A 20,500-nucleotide genomic window follows, 5' to 3' on the forward strand; every position below is an offset into this window, starting at 1 on the left:
AGGGAGGACAACAGGACAGTCCTGTTGTCTGCAGGACTTACGCTGAACCATAGATTGAAGGGCATTTTTCATCTTTTATTTAAAGTATCACAACACCTGCAATAATTTATCTGAGTCCCCTGGAATGAGAGTCTTTACATTCTGGGTCAGGCTTCTCTAAAGATAGGCCAGTGATACACATGGTGTGCAGAACATTGGGAGCTGCCCATCACCAGCGCTCACGGCTGTCCTTTGGTCCCAGGGGACTCCCTGGAAGACCTTATGGGCTACAGGGTAGAGAGAGGACCCAGATGATGCAGGGTGCTGTCTGTCTGAACCTGGAATTTCCTTCCTGTGGGATGATGTCTCAGACCTAATATTATTTCAATATATTTATGTGCATCTCATTTCCTTTGTTTTAGTGAAGCATAGTGTACATTGATGATGCTCATCGCCAAGGGTGGATTACAGCTAAATGGGGCCCACATGCATCAAAATTTCAGGCTAAAGAAAGATAGGAAAAAAAATTGTTAGTGTTCCAAGGTGGATTTTTCCTCATCTTCTGCCAAAATACCCAGCTCCTTCAGACAGGCACATGATGATAGGCTCATCAGTAAAGAAAAAAGGACTTTTCTTTTTAATGGAACTGCACAATCTGCTTAATTCAGTGCCTGAATCCAGTTTTTGAACACTGGAATGATTGGTTTCAGTTGTGTGTATCTATCTATATCTGTGTCCTTGGACCAGACAACTTTTGTTACTGTAGAATGACTCCAGTTTTCTTCCTGGGAAGTTAACAGGCGTCCTAATAAATATGTGGTGATTTTAAACTTTTTTCCAGCTGACTGTGGAACTGGTATATGCTTTCAAATGGAATTTAGTCACCAAAGTTTTCTGAGAACCACTTTGGTTGTGGTAATGTTTTGTAATGTAACATGTTGATCCTCTTCTTGACAGATGTGGCACTGCTAAATAGATGGCTTAATTCTGTACCAGAGACTGAATAAGGAGTTTCACTGCAGAGAACCAGAATTATGTTCATGTAGTATTTCTTACATTTGTTTGGGAGAGGTGATCACTTATTTGTGATAGCCATAAGACGTGCTGGGAAATGAGACCTCCTTATTCAGGAGTAAAGGTGGGTATTTTTTCTGCTTTCATTCTAACCAATTATTTACGTAGTCAATGTGTCTTCCCCATTTACTAATATATAACTATACCATTAGGTAAAACAGCATGAAAAATTATCATGTTGTTTTGGGATGGGAATACACGTTTGCCAAAGTCTGTCCTTGCTTCTTTTCCAGGGACTCTTAAAACACTGGCACTGGTGAAAATGCCAGCCTTGGTGTTTTCCCTCATGCCCGTGAGGTTGTGATACATGGAAGTGAACAGGTTTCTAACTGTTTCCCTTTCATTCTGTCTGTAAACCTCTTCTAAACATAAGCAGATCTTGATCTGGACCAAAAAATGCATTAAATTTGAGGCTGAGCCCTTGGGTTTGTGAGGATCTGAATTCATACTGAAGCAGAAGATAGTGGGAGTCCCTGTAAACTACAGTGCCACAGGAGGGCTCATAAAGCTATTTTACGTTTGCATTGGAAGGCTTCAGTTCCAATAGGGATTGATTATTTTTTTGATTTTGTTTTTAAAGATCTTTTTCCTGTAAGAAGGGGAAAATATGATTTTTTTTTATTTATGCTTCTTTTTTATTTATTTTTTTTCAGACAGGGTACAGGCTTCCCTTGATTCTAAAAGGATTGTTTGCTTATCTCTCTGCAGAGGAAAGGTTACGTGTGGCTGCCATCTGGTTTGAATCTTGCCCCATGGCAAAAACTTGGTTGCATTAACTGTGCAGCGTTAGTTTATATCCTGAAACTGATAGCAGGTGTTTATCTCTTTAGTTAGCAGATCAGAATCTTGCTTTTGCTCCTTGCTCAACAGCTGCCCTTAAAACCCCATTGTACCTTTGGGGGCAGAATAGGAACTTAGGGCTGTAGGTTGAGTTCTTCCCTCAGTATTTGCAGTCATTCTTGCCCTTACAAGGTACTTAGGAAAATTAGAGGAAAAGGCTGTTTTCCAGCATTCATACTTTGAACTACTAATTGTGACATGGAAGTTAAACTGCCAAATGCAAATGCTTTGATATTTTTTTCCCCGTGTTTATCGGTTTGAGTCCATGAATTACTCTCCACCAGACTTCAGCCAAGTGAACTTGGGCAAGTTCCCCACGTGAGACTAATGTACATGCTGTGTCATTAGACAGTCAAAAGCCATCTTGTGGCAAGTACTAGAAAGAGGTTAATTAGGAAGCATGAGCTTTAAACAACCAGAAAAAGCTATGGGAAGCTTTTTCTGTTCCTATAGTTTATGTCTAGGAGGGGAAGAGGAACGTGGCAGGCTGGTGTACTGAGTTTGTAATGTCCCAGCGTGCCTATTTTCAGTGCTGTCTTAGGTGGGAAACCCCAGAATCCTGAGATTTAGCTGCAGATTTGCTGCTCTGTGGAATTTCAATGCTGGGGTGCATATTAATGTTATTAACTCCCCTTGAGGTTTATTAAGGGAGGTATTTTTGCTCTTGAAAATTCTTCTTAAATGAATAGTGTCCGTTCTCATAGTCTAACCAGAATTTGTAATTGACACCGTAACCCATAAAGGCAGTGACAAAAAAGATTTAAAGCAAGTGAGAAGTATAGCAGCTGCATGTACAAGTCACTGTGCTAGAATAGCAATAATCCTAACAAATAAAGCATCTTGAAAGATGAAAAGTCAGGGCGGGAACTGTATGACTAAGGCAAAGGCTTGTGTTTTTATTTTGGAGAACAAGAGAAGCCATGCTATTTCTCACTTCCGCAAACTGAGGGGTTAAAAAGAATTCTGGTGTCTTCAGGAACTGATGGCCTGCATTTTATTTCTCCTTAATTCTCGTCTAGAATTACTGGTAAGGATTGGGAAAGGGGGATTGAAGTGCCTGATTTGTTACTGGATTCACCAAGATTTTGTTTAGTATTGCTATTTGATTTATATAGTATCACATTGGTGTTGGCCTTGCACGGGGGAAGGTGTGCTGCTCTTCAGGTGCTGGGTAGATGAGTGGTGGGTGGAGGTGAGCCAGCTGCGTGCCATAGGGGAGAATGAATGGGAGGAAAACAGGGTCTTCACAGAGACCTTCCAGGATGAAGATCCTGAGTCCCATATTTCAAGGAAGGAGGGAATAGCTAAGGACTCCCTTGGAGGAGCAGGGGATGAAGGCTCACAAGAAGGGAGAGGCTGAAAACTTGGCATTCTGGAAACGCAATAAAGGCTCCTTGTCTGTGGTTCTGCAATTGCAGAATGGGTGTAGGACTTGGAAGACATATGAGGAGGAACATGTCCCATCAGAGACTGGTGAAGCTCAACCAAGAGTCTGTGTGAAGGAACAAGAGGGTGATGATTATCAGAAGCCATCTCCTGTGGAGGATGGGGACACCCATCTGCCAACCTGATTTGATGCCTTTGTCCAGCTTTCTGGCTATGCTGCTCATCCACGTGGTCACCAGTGACACTGCCAAGGTGTCCCTGAGTCCGGAATGTAACAGACATACTGCACTCGGGCCAAAGTGATGTTTTCCTCAGTCCTTCCTGTGAGAGGAGAGCTGTTTTTATTTATTTATATTCTCCCCTCACACACACACCTCCGTTCCCTCCTTGCAACCTATGTGATTCTGTGACCTTGGCTAAAATCAAGGTTACAGTTACCTTGGATAAAATAAAGGATAAAGTTTGGGGTTTTAAGTAACCCACTTTGTTTTCAGACTCTGTAGGGCCTGCAGGATTAGGAAAGAGTCAGTGCTGTATGGTCTGTTTTAGTGTTGGGTTTGTCCCCTTGTTTAGGTTACGGTCTGGGGAAAGGTGACTTGAAGGGACATGCTTGTTACGCTAGTCTAGCTCAACCACAGTGATCAGAAGGGATCAGAGTTGAGATTACCGTATGTATTTGGAAGGAAAAAAAGCTCAAGGAGGCAGTTTTGGGTGGCTTCAGGATAGGTGAGAGAGGCTGTTGCTTGTAACGCAAGACGAATACATTGGTTCTCTACCATTCTGTGATTCTGCGTGGCTGGCAGAGTTGGGGGGCGGCGGGGGAAGATTGGTGTTGACTTGGGTGCATTGCATTTTATTCTCTGTTAGTGTATGTGTGGGATTTCTGGTAATAATTTTACTAGAGTTAATGTCTGTATTTCTATAGCTTCTATGGTTTGGCTTGGTTCTGTTGTCTTCAATGCCTTCAGGTGAAGGTGGGATGTTGGAAGAGGTGAATTAGTTCAGTTCTCTTTTACTGCATGGGCTGTGTCAGGGTTAAGTTTTGGGAGCTTCAAGCTGCTGCAGACTGAGATATTGGCAAGTTATTTGGGTCCCAGAAGTTTGGGAAGAGACCTGGTTGGAGCCAAGTGCTGCATGCTCTTCTGTGCTGGTGGTGCGTAGGTACCCTGTTTGTACCTGGTTTAGGGACAAGGATGTAGAGTGCAAAGGTTCCAGCCCCCAAAGTGTTCCATAGAGCTGGCAAAATGAGGCCAGGGGTTGGTACAGGTTTAGGCCTGACATTCTCCTCACAAAGTAAAAGGCTTGACGTTTCCTTGTGCCTTAAGTGAAACAGTCCTAGTAACTGCTGGGAAGAGGCACCAGCAAACCAGTTCTGGTAACCAAGCAAGGAACAACAGAGCAGCACTATGCGCGTTTTTCCCAGTCTTAGGCTGTTAGATTTGACTCACTCTCATAAATCAGTTTCTGGATGCTGCTGCTGTTTGCTCCAAACGATACATGCTTCTGCAGTAGAAGGTTCTGGATGGAGTTTCCATTGAGTTGTCTCTGAGATGGCTGGCTCCTGGGTTCTGGAGGAGCCTACCCAGATGCTTCTAAATAGGTTAACAGAGAATAATAATTCCTTTTGGGTCTTTTGCCTCTTCAAATATTTTTTTCCTGCAGATCTGTCTGTCAGAGACTTTGGTTACGCTCATTTTTCAAAACACAAATCTGAAATAAGTTCAGTGTGTGTGACTGGAATATGAAAATGTCACTGCTGCTAAATACCTTCTCTTAATTTATGATTTTTTATTTTTTTTCCACTTAAAGCAGGATTTAAATGCAAATTATCATTGTTACCTCATGGAGTGGGCTTGTGATACATGTTTTATTGCTCCTAGCGCACACGCAGTTCCCCATCCCCTTTATTTCTCACACAAACAAGTTAGTTGTTGCTTCCACAAAGTCTTGTCAATGAGTTGTTATTTCAGACCAGTGAGCTCATAGCTGTCTGCTGGCAGAACTCTGCTCTGACTTCATGCAAACTAAGGCTGTTGCCAGGATTTTTTTGCCTAATACCTGAGCCTTGAAGGAAGCTCTGTTTTATAGAACAAGAATCAAACTGCTATCAGTGGTGTTCCCAGCGGAACATCACATCTGTCTTTTTGGACCAGCCTGGCTTTATACACGTGACGCAAATTTAAGGAAGGAGGGATATGTGTCCAGAGCAAGACTGGGACTAAGGAAAGCAGTGATTTATTTTCTACGCTTAACAAATTGCAAAGCCAGCGCAGTGGTGTGTGTTGATCCTGCGGGGAGCTTCAGACACCTTCAGGTTTGCTGTATCATCTGCTGCACTCTGCTTACAGGCTCCATCCTTATTTGAATGCAGACTGTCCAACCACTGCAGAGTCGGTGTATCTAAATCACAGATGATAACAAGCATAAATTCAGCGTACCACAGGAGACTTGCCGAGGAGAAACACAGTTCAAGTCTCTCAATTATTTTTTCCCTCTCTAGTGGAGTGAGGTCCCTAAGGCAAAGCAATTGCGTATTACATCGAACAGCAGCAATCGCCTGCCTGACAAATCTGACCAGCTCCTGTTGCTGCTGCAGAAATGTGTGGCCAAGTTGGTTACTACGCATATGCTTTTGGAACAGCCCACAGATAAAGAAAAACGTGGTTGTAACAGTTTGGGCACGTAGCTGGACTGAAACACCAGCCTTTGCTGCTCTGGAGGATGTATCCAGACCTACTCAACCAACAAAGGCATATTTTTTTCCAGGTCTTTTGAACTGACAGCACAGATGGAGCTATAAAGAGCTATAAAGCTGTGCTAACTCTGGCGCAGACGTTAAGAAATACTTGGAAGAAACCAGCTAAGGAGCCCAAGAAACGGAGATTTCAGCTTGTTAGATCTTGTATCAGGTTTCACGATCTGAATGGGTCAATGAAACACATTAAAAGAAAAGTCCTGCCCAACTGTTACAGGGCAGAAATAGTTTCTGCTGAAATGGCCTTGTAAGGCGTCTGCGCCTGTCTCTGGCGGGTAGGGCTGAGCCTGAGGAAAAAGGGCTGCTAACCGAGAACATCCTTGGCGGTGAGGCCAGGTCAGAACCCCTGTTATCTGCCCTGTCGGCTGTCTGAGGCAGTGGCTGAGAAACTGGCAGATGTTTGAGAGAGAAGAATGATTTCTCAAATAAGACAGAACTAGTCTCCCTGTTTTTCCATAAGGAAATTAACCGATTACCAATATTTCATTTATTTAAGAAATCCCTCTAGTGGCCAATCACTTGTATGACATGTTGGCTGGTTGGTTGCAGCTGATGTTGCATGTCAGTTGCTGCTGTTGTGTGGATTTCAAGTGAAACTCTTGCTGGGTTATTTGAAAGGCTTCAGAAAAAGGGCCTGAGTCAGTTTTGGATGAAAACTAAAATAAAACCAAAAGTGTGTGGCAAGCAGGTGATGCTAAAAATCTGTGAATTACTTATGGGGACGTTAAGTGATGCTTTGTCTGTGGTATGTAGTACATCAGGTTAAATGACGTGTTGGACACCTTTGAACGTAACTTCTAAGAAACTTGGTAGCTTCATCAAAGAAGTTGAAATAAGGAATTAGGTTTCACTTTCTGTTTGTCTCTTTATGTATGTAAAAGTCAAAATCTTCAAAGACAGCCTATGTTATTTTATATGAAGCAGGCACATATTTTGTAATATGTGAAACAGCTGTCACATGTCATCTGCCGTGCCCCATTGCAGTGCTGGGCTGGTGGTTAGGACTGTGTACTGCTGACAAAGGGAGAGCTTGGGATCAGTCTCTTGCAGGCTCGGCTGAGGGACTGTGGGCTCACTGAAGCTGGACTGTCACTTTCTTCTTTGCTCTTTCATCCTTGTGATGGGTTTATCTGCTATTCCAAAAATCCAGTTTTCTGCCCTTTGAAATTGCCTCAAGGCCCTGGGGACCTCAAACGTCCAGGCATGGGAACGCTGCTGGACAAGTGTTGGGATGCTTGCAAAGGCTGTTCCATCCCTGCTGGGACGGTCAAGTGCAGTGCCGCAGATGTGTGCGGGAGCCTCTCCACTGAGGTTTGGAAGCACTTGTCTTCTGCGCGTCATCCACAGGCAATGGACGTATCTGAGCTGTGAATCTTTCCCTTTGGAAATGGCAAAGTTAGCAACCACACTCTGCAAAATAAAGGCATACGTGTATTTCATGGGGCTTCCAGCTGCACAGTCAATTTACTGGGAAGTGGCTACTGAGATTAAGCAAGTGCCCATTTCCTCTCTCTCTTTATTTACATCCAGGCAATGAAGAGGAAGAAATTAGCTACCCTCAAACTGCATTTGTGGTCAGGATTAAACCTTAAGTAGTTGAAATAAACCGTGCATTTGCATTCTTCTCCACATGCAGTTACCACAGAAGCTGATGCCGCCTTCAGTGCCTGGCACTCCCTGAAACTTGCCCCCCTCCAGGTGACGCTCCTGAAATCCACACAGAGAGGACAGACCAGCAGAAGCAAGAGCTGCAATGCTGCACACTGTAACAGAAGCAACCCCATGCTTTGTGTAGATGCCCCTTTGTTTCCATGATCCCTTTCCCTCAGCTGGGAATAAGAAATATGCAGCATTACTTAGAGAAGGCTGCAGAGCTGTTAGCTTAGAAGATTAGAGAAATGTGGAGAAATCACTGTTCTTCTTTCTCTTCTCTTTACAGTTAAGTCAGCCATCAGCATAGCACCACTCTTCCATCAGTTTGAGTCCAGAATTGGTCTTTTCCAAGAGAAAATGTGTTCTGACTCTGGCATCTGTAGTATGTCATGTGTGTTCACCCTCACCCAACAGTAGCCATGTGTCCTGCACATGTGTGCCCGTGACTCCCTCTGTGAGAGAAGCCATTTGGATTCCTGTATCTGTGAGTGAAACACGAGATCACAAATGAAAGAGATTGAGACTCTGAAATTCTGGCTAGCCTGAAGTATTTGGAATTTAAAAGTAGAAATGTCTTGCTTATGCATAGCTCTGAAGTGATGAGGTTGTTGCTGGTATAGTGTTAGTTCAGAGGACAGTGTTATTCTGTGCTGTTGTCTGTATGAGACGGCAAAAAAAAAATGTTTTTTCTCCACCTGGGTGCTGAGTTAAGTAGGAAAAACAGAAGTTTAGCTGCCTGGTTTGACTGCTTGCTTAGAAGCATGCCCTTCAAAGTACAAAAAATAAAAGGCAGTTAATAAACCGACTCAGAATCACAGCCCTCTGTTATCCATGCCCCTCTGCCTGTGGGGTGGGAGCTGGGAGATCACCAGGCCAGCAAAGGAAGCTGGGTGTTGGGCAAGGAACTCAACAGATATGGGCCTGATTTTAGGCTCGACAACAGTATTAAGTCATGTTTAGCACTGTGGAGGCTGGAGTGGGCCTCAGCTCCTGGGTAGAGTTCATCCACTTGTTTCTTACACGTGTGTGCAAAATATTTCTAATCCGTAAGATATTTATGTCGTGTGTTGTGGTTTTTTATTTTCTTTTTTTCTCTTAGTACAAGTGCTTCACTGCTTTAAAAAAAATAAATCTAGAACCATGTGTCCAAAAACCCATGGGTTTTTTTTCAGTGGTGAAGGCAAAAATACTTGGACAGGAAGAGAGACTTTGCCTTTGAGCTTGTGAGAGTTTCTTAAAAGCAACGTGGAGGAAAAGTTGTTCTCAAGATCGCCATGGCCACAAATTTACCACTAGTCTGACAAATACTTTGTGAATGCGTTAAGTAAACTGCTCTACCAAAGCTGGATATCAGTAGTTTATTTCAGTGTATATTTTGGAAGGAGTGTAGGTTTGTTTCATCATTCCCAGCCCTGACACCCACTCATTTTTTGTGACTTGAGAAAATCCCTTAATCTCTGTGGTTTTGTTTCCCTGTCTGTAAAATGAAGCTATAACGCTGCCTCAGTGCCGTGCTCAGGGTGGTTGAGGCCTTTGCCATGGATTTCAGGGGCTTTGGGGCAAGTCCTCTCTGTGAGAAATTAAAAAAAATTGTAATTTATAAGTTGACTATTTCATGCTTGCAAAGTGTGTCCCATGTCCGTGCCCCCCTTCCTATTCAGAACCCTCTCAGCATATGCGGTGTTGTCACCTTTCTTAAGCTTAAATGTGGCGGACAAAATTACAAATGACATCCAGGAAAACTCTCTAATTTATGTGTAAATTTATGTTTTTTCTGTTTTGGGTTTTTTTCTTTCCTGCTTGGCTGCAGTGGTTGTTTTTCTGATCTCTTACTTAATTGCATATAAAACATTTTCAGCCATTTGCCAGCAAATATGACATAATCCATTTATTTTGAAGCACTGTACCATTCCATGCAATTCAGAGAAGCTCCATTTTCCAGTATAACCGGCTACTTGGGAAAGGTTAGGCCAAAATTATGCAGTCTCAAGTTCCATGCTGGCTTCAATAAAGTAGCTCTAAAATAACTTACTGATGACTGTAGGGTTTAGCTTAATGTTGCTGAATGCAAAATTTGGCATTGACTGCTCTATACCAAATGAAACCTGTGCCAGTGAGAGGATGATGATCTCAAGAGTCTTTTCCAACCTAAATGATTCTATGACAGCGAAACCCACTGTGTTTGTTTGCTGCAAGTTGGAAATAGATCGAGAGGCGTACAGTCTGATGTCATTAGATGTTGCATGTAATTAACAATCTTGTAGGTCTACAGAAATTATGCATTGGTTGGGGTATTAAACTCTTTGGGGGGGTTGTTTATTCTAGGAGGGAAGGGCTGATTGTATCTCTGGCGTAACACTTTGGTTCTGCTTTTTTCATTGCTGATTCCTCGATCCCAGAATACAGGAAGGTAAATGGCTTACGTGTTTCTGTCTGTGTTCCTTTTCGAGGGCTGTCTCTGAAGCCCTGATAATCCCTGAAAAGGCAAAAATCTTTTATTCCTGACCTTGTGACTATATAGGATGCTTTAGCCTTTGGCTATGCCACTTGGTGACGTCAGAGATGACCTCACTCCCAAACCTTCCTGTCCTGTGTTTACCCTGCTGACGTGGTAGACCTCTGCTGCAGAGATGAAAGCTCTGTAGCCATTTACCTTTTTGTCGTTCGGAGACAGTAACTAACCAGTTAGAGCCATGTCGAACATTTGATTTATTTTTAATTTTTCTGCATTACCTTTTCTGTATGGTTCTTCATAATGTTAATGCAAACTGTAAAGCCAGTGCATGTCACTTGCCTTGAAGACAGATTGTCCTGGCCTACACCCATCACGTCCTTTCATTTCCTTACCGTATGGCAGGCAGCAACATCTTGGGATGTATATTTCATGATCATTTGTAGTGCTGTGTTCACAGGATCACAGAGGTGTTCAGCCTCCTTCGTGTGGCTCCCATCAGCAGCAGCTGTTGCAAGCACCTTGGATATCTTTGGAAGAACCTGGAGATGGTGTTGGGTGGATTTCTTGCCTCAGTCTTCTGAGGAGCGTCTAGTACACATCTAATCTTTGCTACTGTGTTTTTAAGTTTCTCTGCTTGTTTTTGATACTACAAGTCAGATTCAGACCTGTTGTAAAAAGCAGAGAGACTTTTTCCTTCGTGGAGAGAAGTGTTAGACCTGTGACTTGAAGAGCTGTGACATTTCCCACCTGAGTGGCTAAGAAGGCACCTCAGTACCTGGCGATGTCACGTGCTTCTATATGGGGTATATAGTGCAAATCCTGTGTCAGCTGTGATGTGACTTGCCCATGAGATTGCATCCGAAGCTCCTGTCCTAGCTGTGCTGTCTCCAGTATCCATCTGGAGCTATGAGGCCACATTTTTCTCCTGGTTTCCACCCGTGTGTTCTGGTTTGTGCGCTTGGTGTACAGGCCAGCCTGGGGGTGCCCAGCAGTGCTGGGACGCGTTGTGAGGAGGCAGGCTGGCCACCTGCCAGGCACAGCCTGTTGATGAAGACATGATCATGGCCCTTTATCCTTGCCTCACCTCATGCTGTGCTCCAGACAAAGCCTTTAATTGGCATGTCTTCTGACTGTAAAAGCGAGGATAACGTTTCCCTCGCCTGCAGACTCAAGACCAGTCCTTCTTAAAGGTCGTGCTTCCAGAAACATTGGAGTTGGTTGCCCCTTAGGACAGGTGGTCTGGCAGCAGGAGGAAGGCAAACTTGCATGCAGGTTTGCCTTTGATGGTCTGTGGTGAGGACTCTGCATAGTCGGACTTTATATGGAAAGCTTTACGTAGCCTTACATAGGCTACGTAGTCTTTACAAGACTACGTAGTCTAGAGACTCAAGACTACAAGGCTACGTAGTCTTTACGTAGCCTTACATAGGCTTTACATAGTCAGGACTCCACATAGAAAGACGGGCTTCCTAGGCCAGTGCCTGGATCCTCTGTGAAGTACAAGACAAAAAACATGGCAGCCCTTCTTGTGAGGAATTTGTTACAGGTCCCTGGTTGGCTTTGACTTGCTGTGCCTCCTGGCCTTATTTTAAAAGCAGATTCTCTGCTAACACTTTCCATCCCAGAGGATGCTCACTTGCCGGTACAGGGGCTGGAGAAGAAGCAGCCAAGAAATTTACTTCTCTTTCTACTCCTCTGTGTCTGTACTAAATGTTGTAAGCACCTGGGGTTTTATTGCCCTCACGCTTGCCCAGTTTGCCTGTAGGCACCCAGTAATTCGCAGCCCTCCCAGGGAAGCAGGAGTGTTTATTATGTGCCTGTGCCAGCCTTGATCCTGTTATCTTGCACTGTAAGAATAAACTCAAGTTATAGTTATTGTCAAAAGTTATACGAGTTTCTAGGTGCACAGAGGGCTCATGGTGCTGCCTGCCAAGATTGTGCTGGGGATCATATGGTAAAGTTTGAGATGGAGGAATTGATTCTGATGAGGGCATTGGTGTGGAGCCTTCTAGGACAAGTGAAAGGGGAAAGGTGTTCTGTCGGCTGAGCATAAACTCAATACTTCTTTCCTGTGGGAATGCAGGTGCCTGCATAGCAAACTTGGACTTATGTATGCTAGGCATTTTTTTTAAAGTTACGTTTCACAAACAAACTAGAAATAACCCACAGATGTCTGCTGATCACAGTTTGAAAACCACTGTTCTCAAGCCATCCTGAAGTTGAATTCCTTTGAAAAAGTCTTGCTAACTTTGTTTCTGTAACTCTGCTGCCTGGTACAACTCACCCATGTACCTGAGGTTGACCTGCTCTGGTATTTGGGAAGGACTCTTCCTGGCTGGGCTTGGATTTGTATTCTGTACCATCCACCCCTCGTGGTAGCATTGCAGGCTATCAGAGTGCAAAGAGATTCACATGCATAAGCAATGAGGAAAAACTTATTAAATTGTTGTAAGTGCTTTTGCCTGTGCAGGGCAAGCCTGGAGCGCTATCTCGGGGTCTAAACCTTTAAACTTGGCAAAATTCCCTGTGTGAGAGCATGGCAGAGAGAGCTTTGCGTTTGACAACAATGCTCTGTGCTTGGACAGCAGTGCTGGGATTTCTCCGTGTGTCTGTAATGATCTATTCATCTGGTACATGCTCCTACCGCAGCCCTCTCCATGCCCAGACAGTGAGTTCTTTCATGAAGGAGAAGTGCAGAGTCATATTTCTGAGTGCAAATTGGCCAGGGGATTTATTTGTAGTGTAGGCTTGGCCAAGCTAATTTCTCTCAACAGCTACGCTGCAAGTGAGCCGCAGAGAGCTGGAGCAGGGAAGGTGTAAGCGAATACCAGCGTGTACGTTGCCAGCAGACGGAGGAGCTGAGGGCTGGCCCCCGTCTGTTGGAGGGCAGGTTATGCGGAGGGCCAGGAGTTCTTCAGCCAAATGCTGAGTGTCCTCCGTTTTGTCTCGGTGTCTTTCACGATTAGACACTTCTGTAGGATGGTGCAACGGAAATATAATGCTTTGCGCTGGGCCCATTGGCCTGCATGCTCCAGGACTGCTAAGAAGAATCCTAGCCCTCTGGAAACTGATGGGATACTTCTCATGGTTGCTGGTATTGCCACTGGGATAATAGAATCATAGAATGGTTTGTGTTGGAAGGGACCTTAAAGCCCACCCAGTGCCACCGCCCTGCCCTGGGCAGGGACACCTCCTACCAGCCCAGGATGCTCCAAGCCCCGTCCAACGTGGCCTTGAACACCTCCAGGGATGGGGCAGCCACAGCTCCTCTGGGCAACTTGGGCCAGGGGCTCACCACCCTCACAGCAAAGAATTTCTTCCTTATATCTCATCTAAATCTCCCCTCTTTCAGTTTAAAACTGTTCCCCCTCATCCTATCACTCTACTCCCTCATAAAGAGTATCTCTTTGGCCGTGCTGCTGTACTCGAGCAATTCTGAACTTGGGATGGTGACTGAACCCAGACTTTCTTCCTGCCTGTGACTCCCCTTTTCCAAGCCTTTGTGGGCAAAGCCATGTTGTTGCTTCTGTTGGAATGGATGAATACCCGCGGGGCACATGTGTGCCTCAGCTTTTTCTAACTTTGGGTGTTGATCAAGAGAGCCTTCTCAGGAGGTGGGCACTCGGGTTGCAGAAAAGTACAGGGTCGTCAATTAAGTCATGTAAGTTCAGTACAGAGCGCTGTAATATGACTGTTGTCCAAAAGCCTACAGAGATAGAATTTTGCAAGTTACTGCTCAGTGAGTGTGTACCTGAATCCTCAGAGTCTTCAGGACTTGCTGATCTGGAAGATATCTCCTAGCATTTGTGCCACATTTTTCAGAAATCGCCCCATGCGCGTGAAATGTTTTACTGTTGAGGTTTTCTTTGTGATGTCTCTGCACACCTGAGTATGTAGGCAGGTAGCAACTTGTTGGAGACTAGGTCTGGAGGGCTTGGTGCTGTTGTCCTGTTGACAGTTCCATTCAGCCTGCAGCAACAGCAAAGGAATTCCTGGTCCACTGGAGAGGCACAGGGTCTGGATGGAAATCTGCCCTAAGTGCAGAACTGGCTTCAAATAAACACGGTGAGGTGTCAGTCCTATTTGCCTGGTCTTCCTCCACGGGGGTTTTGTTGAAAGATGATAACAAAAAGTAGTGACTTTGCTGTAGAGCAGCCCTAGTTTGTTTAACCCAGGCTAGAGGCTGACCAAGCATCAGGGGAGGTGTGTCCTTCCTGTTCAGGGGCACTGGGGACTCTCATCATCGTGTTTGCCTGATGGCCTGTTCATTCCGTGTTCCTTGCCCTCTTACTATCGGTTTGGAAGCCTGCGCCTTGCTCGCGCAAAGTCTGCTGGATGCTGAGAGCACTTAGCGCAGCACAGCTCGTTTGTGCAACCTGCTGGTCCTGTTCCATGGGCTAACGGGAGTCCCCGCAGTTGGGTTACATTGGCTTTATACCTGTGCTTTCAATAGAAAAAAGTTGGATTTTAAAATTAATGCATACCAGGGACTTACTGATGCGTGATGGTGATGTGTCTTTGTTACTTATGCTCCACCTGCATAGCTGCTTGAAAAGAAAGCTTACATTTTTGGAAAGATAAATTAAAATTGTAAACTACTGAATAGAGTGAACGGATTTCCCCAAATATCAGAAACCTGGTGAGCTGTAATCAGAAGCTCACTGGAGGTGAAAGACATCCCTTGTGTATTTCAGCGATGTTTGCATCAAGCTGTGTACAGAGATTGAAGTTCCAGAGAATCTCCAACTGATGCAAAAATAAGAAATAGTGTTGCTTTTCAGTGACTACTTAACTTTGAGCATCTCCTGCCCTTCTAAAAATACCTTACTTAACTTTGAGCTTAACTTTCTTAACGTACCAACTTGACTTTGAGCATCTCCTGCCCTTGTAAACATATCTATTTTCTCTTTCCAGAGGCAAAATCTTTCTGGGTAGCCAAGTATCCTTTGCCACTTTGCTTGTAGGAAGAATAGCTTCTGGCCTGTTCTTATATTTCACTTGTGGTTCTTCCCTATTCTGAAGCAAATCTCTTCTCCAGATGCTAAATTTGGGTTTCATCTCAGAGACCACTGTTACTAGCACTCATTGAGTTCTTCCTCTGTCTTATTCTGGTTTGAATTTTTATGTTTCCTATGGCCTCAAAGAAAAGCTGGCTGAAAACCTGGGAAGAATGTCTTTATTGTTGCGTATCAGCAAAGTTTTCACATGAAAGGGTCAATTATTGTGTAAAACTCACTCTAGCATCACACAAAACATCCTTCCAGTTTCCAGATCAGAGTAGATTCTCAACTGGTGAAAAAGAAAAGAATTTTCCACTGCTCCAGAATTAGCTTGGTGTGTTTCTTATTGCTCCTCGAACTCCTCTTAATTAGTGACATGATTAAAAATGTTCCATTTCCTATTCTTACATTGTTTCTGTCAGCCTCCACTGAACAAGTGATGAAAAATCACTGTTATTTGTAGGCGTTTAATTGTACAGTATTTGGATTACAATAGGAAGTTTTTCTATGTGTGTTAAAATGACGTTAAGTCTTGTAGGATATGATTAGAATGAAAATCCATTCATAGTGGAAAATAAGTTGTATTTCATATTTTAAGTCAAGAGTTCCTAAAAACATCTTGTCTGGTAAGGTACATTCTTAAACACTTCGGAAGAATGGAGTGTACTTGTCTCAGCCACATAACTTGGTTATGTTCATCTAATCCTGTTCTCTTCATGTTGGCATAACCCTGAGATAAGTATTCCATTATTCTTTGCCTGCTTCAAAGGAAAGGAATTCTGTCCATCCATACCAGTACGACAGTATGGACAATGGCTTTGTCCTTGGCAAAAGAGAGTTCTTAGTTTGCAGTAATAACGACAAGCTTTGGACCTTTATTGTAAGCTTGGAAAGGAGGTGAGGTTCAGGGGAAGGTAAAAGAAAATGTAGAGAGGTACTAGGTTTTCTTTCCTGGCACGTTGTAAAATCTACTTTTACATTCTGAAAATTTCAATATTGTATATGTGCAACTGTAAAGAGTATAAGACACACCTCTGGATGAGAGCTCTCACTGGGTGATGTGCGGCTGAGGTGCAGGCACTGTGTGCTTACTGATACTTGTAGGGTACAGCTGTAATTTTGGGGGGAAAAGGAAAAAGAAAAAACCCAACAAACCTAAATTACAAAAGTAAGCCACTGAGTGGAATGACGTGGGTCTGCCTTTCCCTTTGATAACTGGGCATCTAGTGGTCCATGTTCTGAGTCTTCTCACCGGAGGCAAGGCAGCCTGTGGGAGCCTTGCACTTGTTCTTCTGCAAGCTTGGTACAGAGGCTGAGAGCTTCTCAGATGTTTCTGTTTTGAGGGGACCCTTAGTAATGCGGTGTGGACCCATACTCAGTGTGCCCGTTGAAAAATCAGTGGTACTGAAGACCTAAATTTGAGGAGATTCTGCCCTTTAAAACCTATCTGTTTCTTGTTACCAGAGCTAAAAAATATTTCTAAATAGCAGCGTTCCTTCCCAGTAGCTTACACACTTCCATTCATCTTGACCAGCTGCATTAGCTGGTGTCCCAATTAGCATTGGTGGGAACAAGTTATCCCTCCAGAAATTACAGGACTGCTGCAATTAATTCCTCATTTGAGCAAATTGATTTCAGAGGCTAGTCACAGCCCTGATCCTGTGCGTATGAGATTTCCTGGGCTTTCCTTATGGGAATTTTTCCCTTGAAGCCAAGTCTGCTTGGAAATATTCACAAGGCCAGATGGAGATTTTTTTTTTTTTTTTTGTCTCTCTTGAGGCTATGTCTGCAGCAGGGAGACTGTGGGGAGACCTAAAGCAAGACAAAGAAGGACTTGGGATTGAAGTGGCAGGAACCTTCTTTGCACTGCAAGAGAATTCCCCTTACACGGATGCCAGAGAAGCTGTTAAACATGGATTTTTGACTATTAGCATGAGGCAGCCACAAGCAGCCCTAGTCTGATGTCTCTTTTCGGGAGCAGTTGATTCCCCTGTTGTGTCTGTGCCCGCTGGGCTGAAGCACATACCCGTCATGGCTCTGTACTATCAGAGACAACCTGATCTTGGGGTGTGAGAGACAAGAAAGTGAGATATTTGTTGAGGTAGTGCGTAAAGAGAGATCCTGGTGCATACGAAAGTATGTATGCTCTTATATACATCTGTGAATCATTCTCTCACTTGGGCTTGGAAGATCATTGAAGGTTTTAAAATCGCTGCTGCTGCCAGCAAAATCCATTATCCACAAGCTGCTGAAGGGCATGGGGAGAAAGTTAGAGAAGAGAGAGATTTGTTGCATTCCTGTAGTGTGAGGTCCTGTTCTTGTATGGCTGCCCAGCCTGGAGACTATCGCTGCTCTTGTCGCTGGCTCTACGCTCCCACACAGCTCCCTGCCACTCATCTGGGCTCAGACACCCTCTCTGGGAGCTCACGTCTTGGGGACCACATTAAAATAATTGAAAAAAACAAAAGAAGGTACTTCCAAAAGTCTGTCCTTAATTAAAGTCTGTCCTTAATTAAGGAAAACCTTAGAATGAATGCCAGGTCCCTGTGAAACCCAAAAGTCTTACACATACATTAAGATTTTAGCAACTTGTTTAAATGCTTAAATAGTTCTTTGAACTTGGGCCTGAATGTTCGGGCCTTATTAATGAAGTGTGTGAGCATAATTGTGCTAAAATAAGTGGGGGCAAGGAAGGTTTAAATCTGTTAACAGTCTCTGAACTGCATTGTTGTGAGCTAGCTCGGTGGCATCTCATAATGCGTTATCCTGGGATCCCATTGATATCTGTGAGATTTGAGGTATCAAGTCTGGGATTAATAGGTGCAAGGTAGAGCTAGCAGCACAAAGCAAAAGCAACAGAGTGTTTCTAATTAAAAGGAAATTGTTTATTAACAGAGCCTCCTTGGTGCTGCGTGAACAAAAGCCATACTTGCCTGTTGGTGGGGGAGCGAGAAGGTCCTGAGCAGGAGAACATGAAGTAGTTGATAGTAACAGCTCCACTTGCTCCTCTGTGATAAAAAAGGATGTTTTCACAGCTGAAATGAAACACTAGACTTTGAGAAATTGGGGTATAGCGGACAATTGGGTGCCAAACAGCTCTTCACTTGTGCATCAAGCCATGCAAGAGGCAGCAAAAGCCTGCTGCTTTGAGGTCAGTAGGGTTTGTGGCCCTCAGGGCGAAGGTGGTAGAGCCATAGTTATGAGGCTGTCGGAACACCACAGCTGCTTTCTGGTAGCTCTCCACTGCCTTGGCAGACTCCCTCTCCCTGGGCTTCAGAAGCATTTTGCCTCTGTCTTGTTTTGAATTTTTTTCCTCCCCTTTAGGATCCGTACCTTCTCTGCCAGTCTGTCACAGCTGTACTATTTCCTAGTCAAGGTAATTCATCACTGGTTCACGGTGGAAACTGCCAGTTTGGAGGTTTTTGTATTTTTGAATTGGTTTTCTAAGTCTGGCAGTATTCAAACAAAAAGGCAGGGAGAAATGAGTCGTCTGTTACTTCATTTACCACTTGTTTTGGGAAGTCTAAATCCAAATTTGTGTTAGACTCATATTAGGACTCCATTGCTGGGTTTTAGTTTTTCAGTTATTTTTGGCAGGGCTGAATTCACACCCGGAATAAGCACAGCCATCAGTCAGGGTCGCCTGCGTGACACTGAGCTCAGGTCACCACTTGGACCAGGGAGCTCTTTGAGTGGCCCAAAGTGACTGGAAGTGGAAGGCTTTTGCTGCAGGATCCAAACAGTTCGGAGGTGCTTAATGAGCCTTTACAGAGCTATAAGTACCTTGCTGTCTTCCCTAGTTCTGCTGTCTCTTTAGTTCAGCTTAAGCTGTTAAAATTCACATGCCGTGCTGTTCATCATGTCGTTAGTGCTGTGGTAAAAAGCATTGGACCATTGTAGCAGCTTGTTGGTAATGGCTATTGCTGGATGGAGTAGCACGGCTTTTCTGGTGCTCTGGGGTTTGAAATCCCTGGTGTTCCCTGGTGCTGCTAGCTCGGGGAAGAAGGTTGTCATGAGCATGCTGAGTCCTGCTCCGAGGGCTGAGCTTTCCCCTTGAAGCGTCTGGTGGGGCCAGCTTTGGCTGTAGCCCTCAGAGCAAGAGTGGGGGCTCCGCTTGCTCAAAGACCAAGCCATTTGGTGACAGCGCTTCTCTGTCCCCAAGGTTTCTCCAGAGAGTCCAGACTAGCCAGATTCCTGTAAGGGTTTATGCTTGTGGGAGGTAACTTCCTTAGGAATAACTGTAGAATTCAGCATTTCTTAATAAGCTGGAAGGTGGCAGGCTAAGTGGCCTTGCCAAACTTTAACAAACAGTAAGAGAGCCAGACCCAAACTGCTATATTCCCCATGTATTATCCCTAATAAAACAGGAAAGATCGGGCTCCACAGGTGAATTCCTTCTCATTCTATCTCACTGCCTCAAATGTGTAAGGGCCAGGAGGGGCTCAGGGTCCAACCTGGTTACTTGGGCCTCTCTGCTAGCACAGCTGTAGAACACAGCATACAGAAATATTCTTCCTCCATCACTGTTTTGAGACGTAACCTCTCTCTGGACGCTTTATTGTGGCTCTGTTCTGTGGAAGATGGCCAAGGTGAGTTATTTGTGCTTTTGTCACCAGTTTCTGTGCTACAGTTGTTAGGAGTGATCTGCTAACAGGCTTTCTATTGACTTTGGGGCTTTGATTTGAATGAGACCCTGCGGGTTTAGGGCATGTGGCCAACCTGCGGCTCTTGTTTCAGGGGAACTCGATATTGGACTACATCCCATAGCAAGCCTCGTGGGTGAATCGAATCCCTGGCTGCAGGCAGAGAGGAGCCAAGGGAGGCAGCTAAAATGGATATCTCTGTGTTTTCCTGGGGGTTGGTTACACGCTCAAACTCAGTCCTGCAGTGTGTAGAAGCAGCAGGAGCCCTGGAAAGCCGTGGATGTCCCCTTCGTGTGAGCCATTCTCAGTGCAACCCCAGCCATCAGCAGCATCCTGAACCATTGTCATCCGTGGTATGTGCTTGGAAGGGCCCAGTTGAACCTGGGTGTCTGAGTTTGGCTCTCTTAGCAATAAAGGGAGAACCCAACACCCCCCTCAAGCCCTACATTCTTCAAAACACTGATAGAAAGGGAAAGGATCCTCCTTATGGCTTTCGTTTTTGGAAGTCTAATGGCCTCCGGTTCTGACTCTGCTTTGCAGTATGCACTTCTTGAACATGAAGTACTTACCCCTGTTTGAAGCCCTCCCTCCCTGTTTGCCAAAGGGAAGAGTTGGTAAATGTTAAATTCAGTAGGAAAATTACTGCAGGGCCCTGGCCATAGTGTTTCCCACAACTAGTGTTACAACGTGCCCCGTACTCTGACGAGCCAGAGGC

At 44.5% G+C, this 20,500-nt stretch overlaps 1 protein-coding gene across 2 annotated transcripts in view; it reads left to right on the forward strand.

Annotated features, from left to right (window-relative positions):
• COLGALT2 (collagen beta(1-O)galactosyltransferase 2) overlaps nucleotides 1-20,500 on the forward strand; it is a 53,185-nt gene that overhangs the window by 7,029 nt on the left and 25,656 nt on the right. The window contains exon 2 of one of the 2 annotated variants that reach the window (XM_074598174.1): nucleotides 937-1,117. The exons of the other annotated variant lie outside the window; for it this stretch is intronic. The gene's annotated coding sequence lies outside the window, so the exon portion shown is untranslated. The remainder of the gene's footprint in view (nucleotides 1-936; nucleotides 1,118-20,500) is intronic. 2 annotated transcript variants of the gene reach the window in all.

The sequence above is a fragment of the Larus michahellis genome, chromosome 8 (genome assembly GCF_964199755.1).
Source record: "Larus michahellis chromosome 8, bLarMic1.1, whole genome shotgun sequence".
Classification (NCBI taxonomy): domain Eukaryota; kingdom Metazoa; phylum Chordata; class Aves; order Charadriiformes; family Laridae; genus Larus; species Larus michahellis.